This window comes from Aedes albopictus, chromosome 2 (genome assembly GCF_035046485.1).
Source record: "Aedes albopictus strain Foshan chromosome 2, AalbF5, whole genome shotgun sequence".
NCBI lineage: Eukaryota > Metazoa > Arthropoda > Insecta > Diptera > Culicidae > Aedes > Aedes albopictus.
The window spans coordinates 313,195,733-313,212,013 of NC_085137.1; positions in this window are offsets into that span (position 1 = coordinate 313,195,733).

A 16,281-nucleotide genomic window follows, 5' to 3' on the forward strand; every position below is an offset into this window, starting at 1 on the left:
TCCTGCCTCACTATCGGCAGCTCCATCAGCTATGCCAGGATCAGGTTTGTCACTGTACTACCAGAATGTTCGAGGGATGCGCACTAAAATCGCTCGTCTTCGTCTGCTGTTGACCAGTTGCGATTACGATGTGCTTGTGCTCACCGAAACCTGGCTCCATGATGACATCTGTAGTGCAGAACTTGCTACCAATTACACGTTCTTCCGATGCGACCGCAGCACAGCAAGCAGCCAACATACACGAGGTGGTGGTGTTCTGATCGCTGTGAAGGATCCCCTCCGCTGTGAAGTGTTCCCATTGCCCAACTGCGAACAACTTGAGCAAGTTACCGTTCGAATCAGGTTAGGTCGCCAATCACTTTACATCGTTACTATTTATATCCCCCCTAAGTCAGCCGTTGATCTGTACTCTGCCCATGCAAACGCAGTGCAGCATCTCGTAAATAGTGCATCGGCGAAAGATATTGTTGTGTCGTTAGGTGATTTCAATCTTCCAAAGTTACATTGGCAGTGGGATGACGAGCTGAACGGGTTTATTCCCTCGAACGTTTCATCGGAGCAGGAACAGTCTCTCGTCGAATCCTTGTTCTCTATCGGTATGCGGCAAATCAACAGCATCGGAAACATCAATAGACGACTCCTCGATCTGGTCTTCGTTAGTCTGCCTGAGCTCCTTGATCTAGTTGAACCTCCCGTGCCTCTTTTACCCATTGACGATCACCACGCGCCCTTCGTTTTACTTATTGACGTGAGCGAAACTGTTCCAGCCATGCTTGAAGAGGATATTGGCAGTACCGGCTATGACTTCAACAGGTGTGATTTTGATCAATTGAAATCAGCTTTCAGGGAGGCTGATTGGAGCTTTCTCACGCAGTGCGGAACGATTGATGCATTATCTACCGCATTTTACGACAGGATGTTCGAGATTTTCAACGAATACGTACCACGCAAACGACGACGTTCGCTTCATTCAGCTTACAACAAACCTTGGTGGACTGCTGAGTTGCGGAATTTTCGTAACTTACTGAGGAAGGCTCGTAAACGATTCTTCCTCTCTAAATCGGAAGCCGATCGAATCGCTCTTGGAGAAGCTGAGTCAACCTACAAATCTCTTCTGCAATCTACCTACAACGGTTACATATCAGGGATTCAAGCCAGCGTCAAGCAGGACCCTAATCGTTTCTGGGATTTCGTGAAATCACTGAAATCCTCGGCTCGCGTCCCTTGCAACATTAGCTACAGCGAAAACCGGGCTAGTTGTAATGGTGAAGCCGCTAACCTTTTCGCCGAATTCTTCGAGAATGTTTTCTGCAAATCGTCTCCCGTACCTCGCCAAGACTGTTTTTCGCATATCCTTTCGTACAATATCAACTTTCCAGTTATCCAGTTTTCTCCGGAAGATGTGCTCAATGTTATTTGTACCCTTGACTCCAAGAAAGGATCCGGAACGGACGGCATACCACCACTGCTTCTAAAAAAGTGCGCAGCTGAACTCGTAATCCCTATAACACTTCTCTTCAATCGATCGCTTAGTGAAAGGACATTCCCTTCCGCTTGGAAAATTGCAACCATCGTTCCCATTCACAAATCAGGAAATGTGAACCAAGTTGAGAACTATCGTGGTGTATCCATTCTATGTTGCTTGAGCAAAGTTTTTGAAAAGCTGATGCATAATGTTCTCTACACTGTTGCCGCGCCTTTAATCTCTGAAAACCAACACGGTTTCATGAAACGCCGCTCAACGTCAACTAACCTGATGTGCTACGTTCCTTCACTGATTAACGAAATGGAAGCTGGAAGACAAGTGGACGCAGTGTACGTCGACTTTGCAAAAGCATTCGATACGGTGCCTCATATTTTGATAATCGAAAAACTCAAACGCATCGGCTATCCTGACTGGCTTTCGGAATGGGTCTTCTCGTATCTCACCGGTCGTTCGGCACACGTAGTTGTCAACTCTGCAAGGTCCCGTCAACTTTACATTACATCCGGAGTTCCTCAAGGCAGCGTGTTGGGTCCACTGTTATTTAACATATTTATAAACGATTTGTGCTTACTCCTTTCATCGTTCAAACTTTCGTTTGCCGACGACCTCAAATTCTATCGCGTAATATGTTCGCCGGCCGATTGCGACGCTTTGCAAGAGGACATCAATGCCTTATTGGTATGGTGTAGCGACAATGGTATGCGTGTCAATCACGCAAAATGTAAAGTCATATCCTTCACTCGCGCAAACAATCCCGTTCGTCACCAGTACAGCATAGAATCTGCAAACCTGGAGCGTGTTACCTCTATCTGTGATTTGGGAGTTACTCTTGATGCTATGTTACGGTTCAATCAGCACGTGCGAATTACTACCGCTAAAGCCTTCTCAGTTCTAGGGCTAATCCGGCGTCATGCCTCTGAGTTCACTGATATCTACGCCTTGAAAACACTCTATTGCAGTTTAGTGCGAAGCATCCTAGAGTATGCTGCCCCTGTCTGGTCTCCTTATTACGCCGCACCGACACTATCCATTGAACGCGTGCAGAAAAAATTCATTCGTTTTGCGCTACGCTTACTCCCTTGGAATGACCCGAACAATCTCCCTGACTACTCAGATCGTTGTAAATTGATTAGCTTGGAACTGCTGTCGGTTAGACGTGTAGAGTTGCAACGTCTTTTTGTCTTTGACATTCTAACCGGTACCATTGATTGTCCTACTCTTCTAGAACAAATTCCTTTTTACGTTCCTCCGCGGCAACTTCGACATGTCCCCATGTTCGTTGTCCCTTTCCACCACTCTAATTATGGTTATAATAATCCAATTGTTTCTTGTATTCGCGCATTCAATGTTGTTTCTGAAGAATTCGACTTCGATATGTCCAAAACTGTTTTTAAAAATCGATTAAGAAGAATTGTTTAGTTTTAAGTAATTGTAAATTAGTATTAAGGAGTTCAGTCTGTACGATTTTTTTTTTCGAAGACGGTGAATAATAATAATAATTACACATACAACAAACAACCGATCAGAAGTTTGGGGCCCCTCAAAAAATAGGTAGTTTGTAAGCCCACTTACTTGATACTTATGTGCTACAATGGGCACGATCGGTGAAGTACTAGATTTGTAGTATTGAGCTTAATTTTAGTATGGTGAGAAGGTGTATTCTCTGTTTCTACAATGAAATGGTGTGGGGTCTCCAGTTAGCCTACTAGTTAAGGCTATGGATCACCAATCCAGAGACGGCAGGTTCGATTCCCGTTCCGGTCGGGAAAATTTTCTCGACTCCCTGGGCATAGTATACACAGCGCAACATTTTTTTGTCTCAAGAGCAAACTTATGTGTCTCCGAAGGATTTTGGGCCGCTGAATCCGAATCCGGGCTCAGATTTGCTTTAACACGTCACAATTTTGAGCTATACCTCAATTTATAGGGCAAAATATGCGTTTTTGGGCTTTTTTAAAAGCAAGCCATTAAGCAAGGAAATATTATTTTTAAGCAATCAAAAGGTTAATTGGTCAATTAACATCTAAATTAACGACTCATGCAAAATATTTCGTTTTACCTAATCAAATTTGATACATTTTAGCATTTTATGTTAGTATGAAAACTTGCATGCAACTTTTGGAGGGTGACTTGTATGGGAAATATCGCACCTAACATAAATCGCTTAAAACTATCAAATTTGATTAGGGAAAACGAAATATTTTGCATGAGTCGTTAATTTAGGTGTTAATTGACCAATTTACCTTTTGATTGCTTAAAAATAATATTTCCTTGCTTAATGACTTACTGTCAAAAAAGCCCAAAATCGCATATTTTGCCCTATAAATTGAGGTATAGCTCAAAATTGTGACGTGTTAGAGCAAATCTGAGCCCGGATTCGGATTCAGCGGCCCAAAATCCTTCGGAGACACATAAGTTTGCTCTTGAGACAGACAAAAAGTAATTTTTTGTTACGCTGTGATATCATTGTACTTGTCTCACGATATACAAATTCATGCAATGGCAGGCACTGAAAGGCCTTTCAATTAATAACTGTGTAAGTGCTCAAAGAACACTAAGTTGAAGCGAGGCAGGCCCAGTCCCTGTGGGGACGTCGAGCCATAAAGAAGAAGAAGAATGAAATGGTGCAAAAAGCGTGGCTATTATGATTCCTTTCCTAATTTAATGGTGTTTGAGCAAAACTTTGGGTAATGTTTTGCAATGTAATTTAATGTAATGCAAAACTTTGGGTATGTTGTTAAAGAGGCCAGAAATGAAGAAAACAACAACACAGTTACACAAAATTTTACTCAAAAAGCATTAAATTAGGCAAGGAATCATAATATCCCCGCTTTTTACGCCATTTTATTACACAAACGGAGAATACACCTTCTCACCATACTAAAATTCAGCTCATTACTACAAATCCAGTACTTCACCGATCGTGTCGTGGTGAGTCTTCGCTGAATGAAGCTTTCGCCTTCACTGGACTTGGTCCTGGGCCAATCGCTTTCTGTCGCCCTGAGCATTTAAAGTTGTTAAGGTCTCTTCAGCTGCAAAAAGCCAATGTGTGCGCGGCCTTCTACGAAGCCAACGGCCCTTACTGGTTCTCTGTTTAATATGGTTTAAGCTTCTCATTCCTCCGGCAAACGAGCTACGTACCCAGTCCACCGCAGCCTGCCGTATTTTATTCACTTCACTATATCCACTCCTTTCCATCAAGTTTCCAGTCGTAAAACCCAATACTATATCTATAACATTATATACTTCGTACAATTCGTAGTTCATGCAATGCCACCACATGCCGTCTGCCAGTTCACTGCCAATACTCGACAGCTCTTTACGTTCGAAGAGTCGAAGGCTCTCCGATCAACTTCTCTCAACATCCACAATTCATGGCCGTATAAAGCGACCGAAGTCTTGTACCATGCGGGTTTGGTCTTCGTTTGCAGCCTTGTTTGAAGACTACGAGACTACGACAGCTTGTTTCACAGACCGCAAAAGGCTCAACTCGTAGCCGTAATACGCCTTCTCAGCCTGCAGGAAACATCATCATCATACCTCTCTAGAGTACTAAATTCTTCCAAAGCACCAAACTTTTTACCACCTAGCACCACATCGTAACAACTACCATGGCCGAACGACGTGACGTTAACCACCAGCATCTTGCACTTGATCTCGTAAGCCCACATCTCCGCCAATTTGCGTCTGATTTAAGGCCAGGTTCCGAATCCACACCAGTTCCACAGCGGTGACCTTCTCCTCATCGCCAGCCTCAGTCGCCGGCTGTCCTACGAAAACAGGCCAAGGACTAGGATCATGAAGCGGAAAAAGACCCTCGATGATATCCCTCTAACATTTCTGTAGGAGCCATTACACCTCTCGTCTTGGCCATCACGATCCTGTAGGCATAGGCATCACCCACCGGATTCGCATTGGCACTCTGACAGAGACCCTCGAAGCAGGCCTTTTTGCTTACCGTTATCTCGTTCTTGAACGCGGCTTTTACGGCGGTGAACACCACCCGCCGTTCGTTTCGCTCTTCCTCAGATCGTGCTCGCTGCATTCGCTGCCTAGCCCGTAAGCAGGCGCGGGGCAGATCCACCAATCGCTTGAGTCTTGGAGTGGCCAAAGACCGGTGGTCTCCCATTTCTAGGGTGGACTCGCCTGGGCATGGTCGCATCGCACGCACGCGAGAGCACCGCTACCAGCTTGTCGCCGTCTAAACCAAGTTAGGTTTCGTTCACGGCGGAGCGCCACCCTAAATAACCCTTCGTCGAAGTACGATGTCTTCCACCTGCGAGAACTTGGCCTTGGCCTAGCCGCCTTTTCTCTACTCGCTGCCGGCTGTTGTTGTAGTCGATACTGTTGCGAACCGCCAGGTGATCGCTGTCGCCTACTCTCCAGTTCAAACTACTTGTTAGGCCAGGACTATAAAAAAGTAACGTCAATAATTGACTCCGCACCGTTCCGACTGAAGGTACTCTTGATACCGACATTAGCCTGCTTGACATCTATCCGCTCATTCCACGGCCCAGGCATTGAAGGCACCCGCTACTGCCACCGGCCTTTGCCCTGTCAGCACGATTACCATACAATTCAGCATCTGCGTGAACTGCTCAATCGACGGAGGCGCATAACAGCTACAGAAAAGACCCCGATTACTTTGGCGACCACGAAGCCATCATAGGTAGTAGACACCAACTCCTGGACGGGGTATTTACCCGTCGTATATATCGCCGTCACTTCTCTGGACCCAACCGCGACCCAATTGCCGTTGCTGGCGGGTACTCAGTATGGGTCCGCTATGATGGCAATATCTGTCCCCCACTCAGAAACCGTCTGACAAAGCAGTTGCTGAGCTGCATCACAGTTGTTCAGATTCAGCTGCGTTAACTGGTTTTCTTGAACGCCGCGCACCGTGGACCACCCGTTGCACAATGGGAAAAAATAGGTATAAAACGCTAGATAAAACGCGAATAAATTCAATATGTCTGCTCGGAGTGGATGGATTTGAATGAATCTGAATGAGAAGTCCCAAAAAAATGACCACGTGGTTTATGGACAGCCCCTATCCTCTATTTCTTTGAAATTTCACATGCATCTTCGCTCGAAGTGGAACGCAATCAATAAGCGCAGGACAAACCCTATATCAAATTTCTGATACTATTGAAGTTTTTACATAAATACGAGCTAAATAATTCATTTATTTTGCACGCCAATCGGAAATAAATGATGGTATTCTCAAAAAAGTTGGTGTGGGAGAGAGTGGGGTAAAACGAGTTCAAAACACTGATTTCCAGCATCGTGCGGCGAACGACACCCTCCCTATCTAAAACTATAGAGATTTTTACAGTTCGTGTCAAAAATTCATTCAAATCCGTCCACTCCGAACAGAGATATTAAATATATTCGCGTTTCATACCTATTTTTTCCCACTGTGCGTTGGGTGCCTGTTATTCACGGTACAAATCAGACAAATCAGACAAATAGGTGGACTAGTGCAGTAGGGTGGCCCACGCTTATATGAAAAACAAAAATTTTGAAAAATGCCAAGTCTTACCTCCTGAATCAGTTGTTTTGGACTATCAGAAGCTACGTTCAAAGTTTGAGCAAAATCGGTTGAGCCTAAGGGGGCGCTCAAAATGCTTGAAGTTTGTATGAGAAAACTTGGTCAAATGTATGCAGAAATTTTAAGTTTTCGAATTTTGCCGCTAGGTGGCGCTGTAAGCGTTCAATAATCAAACCCTTTGGTATTATTGAAGGTGACTATATGTCAAAGAACTTTGTCGAAGACCGCGAAGTGATCCGACGGCTTAGAAAAAAGTTATACCCTAGGCAAAGTGAGGCAAAGTATTGTGATTTCATTATTGATATTATTCCTTTACATGTATTGGAAAAATAGCAATAAAGTTTATCCTCACTTTACCTAGGGTATAACTTTTTTCACAGACGTTGCACAATGGGAAAAAATAGGTATAAAACGCGAATAAATTCAATATCTCTGCTCGGAGTGGATGGATTTGAATGAAATTTTGACACAAACTGCAACAAACTCTACAGTTTCGGATAAGGAGGGGGTCATTCGCCGCACGATGCTGGAAATCAGTGTATTGGGCCCGTTTTACCCCACTCTCTCTCTCTTTTTCACCTTTTTGGAAAATCCTGAAGTGCAAAGTAAATGATTTATTTAATTTGTGTTTGATGTTAAAATTTCCGTAGTATCGAATGGAGCTGTTTTGGCTCACTGCACGGACTTAAAAATTGAAATATCTTCAAATAACCCCGATATCCCCTATTTCTTTAAATTTTCACATGCATCTCCGCCCTGAGTGGAATGCAATCGACAAGAGAAGGAGCAATCTTATGTCAAATTTCCGATACAATGGGAGTTTCTAGACAAATACGAGTTAAATAAGTCATTTATTTTGCACGCTAATCGGGAATAGATGAGGATTTTCTCAAAAAGGTGTGAAAAAGAGAGCGCTGTGTAAAACAAGCTCAATACACTGTTTTCCAACATCGTGCGGCGAATGACACCCTTTTCATCTGAAACTGTAGAGATTTTTGCAGTTTGTGTCAAAAATTCATTCGATTCCATCCACTCCGAGCAGAGATATTGAATTTATTCGTGTTTTATACCTATTTTTTCCCACTGTGCGTTGGATCACTTTGCGGTCTTCGACAAAGTTGTTTGGCATATGGTCACCTACAATAATACCAAAGGGTTCAATTATTGAACGCTTACAGCGCCACCTAGCGATTGATTGATTTGTCTTTATTAAAGAGACCGCCACCTAGCGGCAAAATTCGAAAATTTAAAATTTCTGCATACATTTGGCCAAGTTTCCCAGAGGATGCAGGAGTCCGCCGCTGCTGCATCCAAAAGATTGTTTTCGTTTCGCCGGATCTTGTTTTCACGTGTGTTGGAGATCAGCCCTGCTGACATTTTCGGGGGAAAAGAATGCATCCGAGTTGTCTTTCGATTCATTTTTTCGGTGTATTCGTCGTTAGACGACCACAGACGCAGCGAGTGATGTAAACGAGTGAACATGTAATATAATTTGGAGGGCATTCTAAACCAATACTGACACCGAAGATATACAAAGAAAACCAGCTGAATAGGATTATCCGGTGAGTTCATTCCTTGTTATTCCGTTTTATATTTGAACATGACATATACATGGGGATTTCGGGGGGGTTAAGACTTTTTTGTTTTTCACATAAGTGTGGGCCACCTTACTAGTGCAGCCTTGTGCCTTATGGCGTACGGCGTCGCATCTCCTACTCATGTTTGCGTCGAACTTATAATCTATGCTGAATTGTAGATGTTGATTATTCATCAGAATTTCTGAAGTTGAAGAGATAGTAGTTAGTAATTGTTGTTGTAAGGATCATTAGAGCTTGTGAAAAATACATTTTCCAAGTATATTGTACCAAAAAGCATGTTGGACTATATTTATGAATTATCTTGTACCATTTGGGCAGGTGTACCTATTTTGGGCACTTGCCGTCATAACTAAGTCAATTTCAAACCGCACGTACAGTATCTAACTCTGTACAAAAATTCAAATCAATCGGTTTGAAATTGATATAGTTATAGCGGCAAGTGCCCAAAATAGGTACACCTACCCAAATGGTGCAATACCCTATATTAAAGAAACCAAGTAACATTTTTTTTAATCTTCTGACCTGCCACAAGCATTACTCAACTTAACATTTTCATTTTCACTTTCACTTTTTCAATTATATGAAACTTAATACTTTGTAAACATTTTTTTTTATTAAATATTTGAAACCAGGTCAATTGGAAAAGCAAACTGATGCACCATTAACTTTTCGGTATTGAATTTCTTCGGATGATGTACCGCCCGGTGCAACGTTGATGAAACACGTGCATTATACTTACAAAAAATTGCAATACATTCTTTCCAGCTGGGCAAATTTTTGATCACAGAGCCCATTTCAATGTCGGAAAAGGGTCAACCCGCATGGATTCGATATCGAACACGGATCACCGGCTCCAGATTCGAAGGATTATATGGTAGGTATCGATCCATCTGACAGTTGATGACTATGACTGACATCATCCATCGAGAGATCATCAATTTCGGACCCGGTAATCGAGTGCGTGAGAACGGATCCCGTTAGTTTCAACAAAATATAGCCACACAATGCTGATGATGGGACTATCTCGGTATAGCATAATGCACTTTGGTTTGATCGAGTCGAAAAAAAAGCTCAATCCTGCCACATAACCGGGATACAACCTTAATCAATTCCCAGAACACGTAAACAGAAGGAGCGCGTCTCCGTTCGAAACTTTAAGCCAGGCAGCGAAGATTTACCCAAAAACCGCAGCGATCGAGGATCATTAACTCGGGCAGGTACTATTTAACCCATCCTTCGGGAGCCATCTGGCTGGCGCGTATGTGATATGAATGGAAACCCCGGGTTTGCCCGCATCGTCGTGCGCTTATGGTAAGTAATTGGCTTAACTGTAACTCTGCTCGTGAGGGTTTTTCAGATTCCGAAAATTCTTATGCGTTGGGATCTCATATGTGGACTTTCGTGCATCAAGGAGCTTCAATCAATGATTGATTCATATCAAACTGTACTTTGACCGCCACTTGACGATGCAAGCGCAATGCACGCAGCCAAGATGGAATCTGACACGGAAGGAGGTCCGATCAATCGAACTGACGAGCTTCAGTTAATCAATTTGATGATCCTTTCACTCCTGAAGGCTTCGTTAGGACGCGATTTAATCCCGCCAGCTGCCATGTTTTGAGTTATAATTTGGCCATTTTCTCCGTTGCATTACGTAGCGGTGGGAAAATGATCGTTTGCTTAATCATAACGTTGTCATAATCCAAGGCTATAATAATGCCACAGGGAAAAATACAAACATCGAATTATAAATGTTATGCGCGAAAGTGATAAGTGGTTGCGCTTTTCTAACAAGAAACAAATCATTTTCGGCTTTAGCAATTTCATTTCCTTTCAAGCAAACTTCAGTCAAAACCAATTACGGATTTTCAAACATTGAAGGTTCCTAACTAGTGTTTTACATCTGCTCAACTGGCTACAAGAACGTAACTGGCGCCGTATTTGAACGAGCAATAAGTGGAATTACTGAACTACACTGTTCATAATTGGCCTGACCAACGCCGATTTTCATAAAAAATGGCCAAGATTTAGATGCTGTAACTATGGTTTGCTTTGATGAATTGACAGGGTGTCTGCTCATACATACTCATAACTCAAAATAAAATTATCTGAGTTTTTCAGGTTTTTCCAGGAGAAATTTTTGAATGTTTACAATTCTAAAAATAACCCAAATGTTCGAAAAGTTCACTCCGTTCACACCGTTTACTCTTCAAAAACAATACAAACTTATCCCCAAAAATAAAGTAAACATCTTTCAAGATTTCTGAGAGTTGTTCCTGGGATTTCTACCAGAGTTCCTTCCTGGATTCTCGCAGAAGTTTTCCATGAGATATCTGTTTGAGAAGCTCAGGTAAAATATTATCTCCTGGGCGCCCATTAAAAACACCACCCCCGGCGAAGACTGGCGCTCGAGCCTAGCTATTTAGCACTGTAGTTGGAGGAAATGCCAATGCAGAACCCGTAGCTTCCGGGAAGGTAAGCCCAGCTCCCTGGGTTAGTGTGTCGGTGTCAGGCCCTGCGAGCCAGCCGTAAAAAAGACTAGCACCGGAAAATCAACAAGAGAAGAATGCGAACCGATACCAATGGCGACGACCACAGCGACGAAAAGGGACTTGCGATTGGAAGCTCGGTACGTGGAACTGCAGATCTCTCAACTTCATCGGGAGCACCCGCATACTCGCCGATATACTGAAGGACCGCGGGTTTGGAATCGTAGCGCTGCAGGAGGTGTGTTGGACAGGATCTATGGTGCGAACGTTTAGAGGTAATCATACCATCTACCAGAGTTGCGGCAACACACGTGAGCTGGGAACAGCTTTTATAGTGATGGGCGACATGCAGAGGCGCGTGATCGGTTGGTGGCCGATCGACGATAGAATGTGCAGGTTGAGAATCAAGGGCCGATTCTTCAACATCAGCATAATTAACGTGCACAGCCCTCACTCCGGAAGCACTGATGATGACAAAGACGCATTTTACGCGCAGCTCGAACGCGAGTACGACCGCTGCCCAAACCACGACGTCAAGATCATCATAGGGGATCTACACGCTCAGGTAGGCCAGGAGGAGGAATTCAGACCGACGATTGGAAAGTTCAGCGCCCACCAGCTGACGAACGAAAATGGCCTACGCCTCATCGATTTCGTCGCCTCCAAGAACATGGCCATTCGTAGCACCTTTTTCCAGCACAGCCTCCGGTATCGTTACACCTGGAGATCACCCCAACAAACGGAATCGCAAATCGACCACGTTCTGATTGATGGACGGCACTTCTCCGACATTATCGACGTCAGGACCTTTCGTGGCGCTAATATCGACTCTGATCACTACCTGGTGATGGTTAAACTGCGCCCAAAACTCTCCGTTATTAACAACGTTCATTACCGGCGGCCGCCCCGGTACGATCTAGAGCGACTGAAGCAACCGGATGTCGCCACCGCATACGCGCAGAATCTCGAGGCAGCGTTGCCGGACGAGGGTGTGCTCGATGTGGCCCCTCTAGAGGACTGCTGGAGTACAGTCAAAGCAGCCATCAACAAGGCAGCCGAGAGCACTATCGGGTACGTAGAACGGAGTCGACGAAACGATTGGTTCGACGAGGAGTGCAGAGCGGTTCTGGAGGAGAAGGATGCAGCGCGGGCGGTAATGCTGCAGCATGGAACCCGACAGAATGTGGAGCGATACAGACAGAAGCGGAAGCAGCAGACCCGTCTCTTCCGGGAGAAAAAGCGTTGCCTGGAAGAAGCGGAGTGCGAGGAAATGGAACTGCTGTGTCGTTCACAGGAAACACACAAGTTCTACCAGAGGCTCAACGCATCCCGCAAAGGCTACGTGCCGCAAGCCGAAATCTGCAGGGATAAGGACGGGAGCCTCCTGACGAACAAACGTGAGGTGATCGAAAGGTGGAAGCAGCACTTCGACGAGCACCTGAATAGCGAAGAGAATGTAGGCACGGAGGATCAAGGCAGCGGAGGAAATGACTATGTAGGTGCAGCAGAGGACGGGAACGAACCAACACCCACGCTGAGGGAAGTTAAGGATGCCATCCACCAGCTCAAAAACAACAAAGCGGCTGGTAAGGACGGTATCGCAGCAGAACTCATCAAGATGGGCCCGGAAAAGTTGGCCACCTGTCTGCACCAATTAGTAGTCAAGATCTGGGAAACCGAACAGCTACCGGAGGAGTGGAAGGAAGGGATAATCTGTCCCATCCACAAGAAAGGCGACAAGTTAATGTGTGAGAACTTTCGAGCGATCACCATTTTGAATGCCGCCTACAAAGTGCTATCCCAGATCATCTTCCGTCGTCTTTCACCTAAAGTAAATGAGTTCGTGGGAAGTTACAAAGCTGGTTTCATCGACGGCCGATCGACAACGGACCAGATCTTCACCGTACGGCAAATCCTCCAGAAATGCCGTGAATACCAGGTCCCAACGCATCACCTGTTCATCGACTTCAAAGCGGCATACGACAGTATCGACCGCACAGAGCTATGGAAAATTATGGACGAGAACAGCTTTCCCGGGAAGCTGACTAGACTGATAAGAGCAACGATGGACGGTGTGCAGAACAGCGTAAGGATTTCGGGTGAACTATCCAGTTCATTTGAATCTCGACGGGGACTACGACAAGGTGATGGACTTTCCTGCCTACTATTCAACATCGCCCTGGAAGGTGTTATGCGACGAGCCGGGCTCAACAGCCGGCGTACGATCTTCACGAAATCCAGCCAATTTGTCTGTTTTGCGGATGACATGGATATTATTGTTAGAACATTTGGAACGGTGGCAGAACAGTACACCCGCCTAAAACGTGAAGCAGCAAAGGTCGGACTGGTGGTGAATGCGGCTAAGACAAAGTACATGTTGGTAGGTGGGACTGAGCGAGACAGGACAAGCCTTGGCAGCAATGTTACGATAGAAGGGGATACTTTCGAGGTGGTAGAAGAATTCGTGTACCTCGGTTCCTTGCTAACGGCTGACAATAACGTGAGCCGTGAAATACGAAGGCGCATCATCAGTGGAAGTCATGCCTACTATGGGCTCCAGAAGAAACTGCGGTCAAAAAAGATTCACCCCCGCACCAAATGTACCATGTACAAGACGTTAATAAGACCGGTGGTTCTCTACGGACACGAGACATGGACGATGCTCGAGGAGGACCTGCAAGCACTCGGAGTTTTTGAGCGACGGGTGCTACGGACGATCTTCGGCGGCGTACAGGAGAACGGTGTGTGGCGGAGAAGGATGAACCACGAGCTCGCTGCACTTTACGGCGAACCCAGCATCCAGAAAGTGGCCAAAGCCGGAAGGATACGATGGGCAGGGCATGTTGCAAGAATGCCGGACAACAACCCTGCAAAGTTGGTGTTTGCTAACCATCCGGTTGGTACAAGAAGGCGTGGAGCGCAGAGAGCACGATGGGCGGACCAGGTGGAGCGTGATCTGGCGAGTGTTGGGCGTGACCGACGTTGGAGAGCTGCAGCTGCAAATCGAGTATTATGGCGGCAAATTGTTGATTCAGTATTATCATGAATTTGATGTTAACTAAATAAATGAAATGAAATCTGTTTGAGAACCTCCCGATATTTCTGCCAGAGCTTTTCTGATATGCATCCAGAATTTTTTCGCTGGATTCCTCCTTGGAGACATTCTGAAGAGAACCCGTGGAAAAATCTCTGCAAGAATTCTGTAAGTACCTGATAGACAAATCCCTAGAGGAGTATCCAGAATCTCGGGACAATTTGCAGTAAAGAGTCTGGAAAGAGTTCTGGTAAAAGTGCGGAGAAAATCTGCAAACAAATAATCTCCCGTGGATCGATGCAAGAAATCTAGTACAACTACGAGGAACAGCCTGGCTCTGAAAGAACCCATGAGGAGAATTCAATGAGAAATATCAGCAATAGCTCCTGTAGAAATACCAGAAGACACTCCAGAAAACATCTTAGAAGAAAGTTCAGGGTAAATTAAAAAAAATCTGAGAGATATTCCAGGACCACCACTGGGAGGAATCTTCTAAGGGAAGTGCCAGGGGAAACTCCTAGAGAAATCTCACGTAAAACATCAAAATGAACCCCGCGAGAATCGTTAAGAAATATCCCTGCTGAAACTCCCGTAGAAACCCAGGAAGGAACTCTAGAAGAAACAAATTTCCTTGAAGATATTACAAGACAAATTTAGGGAGATATCTCGGGAAGAATTCCTTAAGAAATCCATGTAGGTTCTCTAATTGAAATCCCAGGAATAACTCTTGTAGCAACTCTGAGAGAAACTCAGAGAAGATCTCACCGAAAGGAACACCGGAAGGAATCGCGTAAAATCTCCATAAGGAATTCCGAAAAAAATTCGAAAAATTCTGTGAGAATTTCCATGGAAAATCCCACGATGGGCTCTAGGAGCTCCACTGGGAAGAAACTCTGTAACATCGGTCGAAATTCAGGAAAAAATACTGGAAAGAAACCTGAAGTATACCTATTCGGGAAAAATTGAAAAAGAAATTAAGATATTATTAGACAAATGGCTGTTTGATGGAGTTTTAGGCTCTAAAATTATGCAATATGGGTATATTTGGTATTGGGAAGATGTACGGAGTCCGAAAATAGCGACCAGAATATCCAAGATGGCAGCCTAAAATCCAATACGGCGCCAAATTCAATATGGCGACTGTTTAATAGACTTTTAGGCTCTAAAACCATGCAGTATAGGCATATTTGGCATATGGGGAAGATGTTTGGAGTCCAAAAATGGCGACCAGAATATCCAAGATGGGTATATTTGGTATGGGGAAGATGTTTGGAGTCCAAAAATGGCGACCAGAATATGGCGAGCAGCCTAAAATCCAAGATGGCGAATCCCAATTCAAGATGACGGCTGTTTAATGGTAATTTAGGGTCTAAAACACGGGTTCCCAAGTGGTGGTCCGCAGCCCCCTGGGGGCCGTGAAGCCTCTCCAGGGGGGCCGCGATGTTACCAAAAAAATGTTGAATTTTTATCCTTCTATTGTGCAAATTACCAATTTTTAATTTTGTTACTTTGTTACTGCGTTTTTTTTTTTCTAGGGTATTGGTTCCCTTCTTAAGCATGTGGCTCCCATTTCCATCCTACGAAAAACAAAAGATTGAAGCGCTGTTTGTTTTGTTTCTTATTTTTGTATTTTTTGTTAGAAGTGAGCACCCATGAAAACAAAAAGAACGGAATCAATCGGTGCCGTAATCGCTTGTTTTCGAATAGGATGAATATGGGAGCGTGAGATTAACCCTTATGTGGCCGGCAGGGTACCCGGGTACCCAGCACCCATTTAAAATACACGGTGTAGAAAAAAGCAAAAAGTTTGCCGGCCACATAACGGTAAATGATGGAACACATACCCTATATCGATAATCATTAACACATGAAAATGAGAGATAGACTTGGAGATAGACACAAATCAATGATTCCCAGAGTGAGCGGAAATCGGGTCTTTGGGTGATCGACTGTACGTTGGATGATATCTTTGTGGGGTTTATTGGCATTTCAGTCTTAATTTGGTCATTTAAAATCAACTATATGTTTTCTTAACCCGACGTTTCGGTCTTTATTGGACCTTTTTCAAGGATTCGAAAATTGTGTTGTCCAATAAGGACCGAAACGTCGGGTTAAGAAAAAAT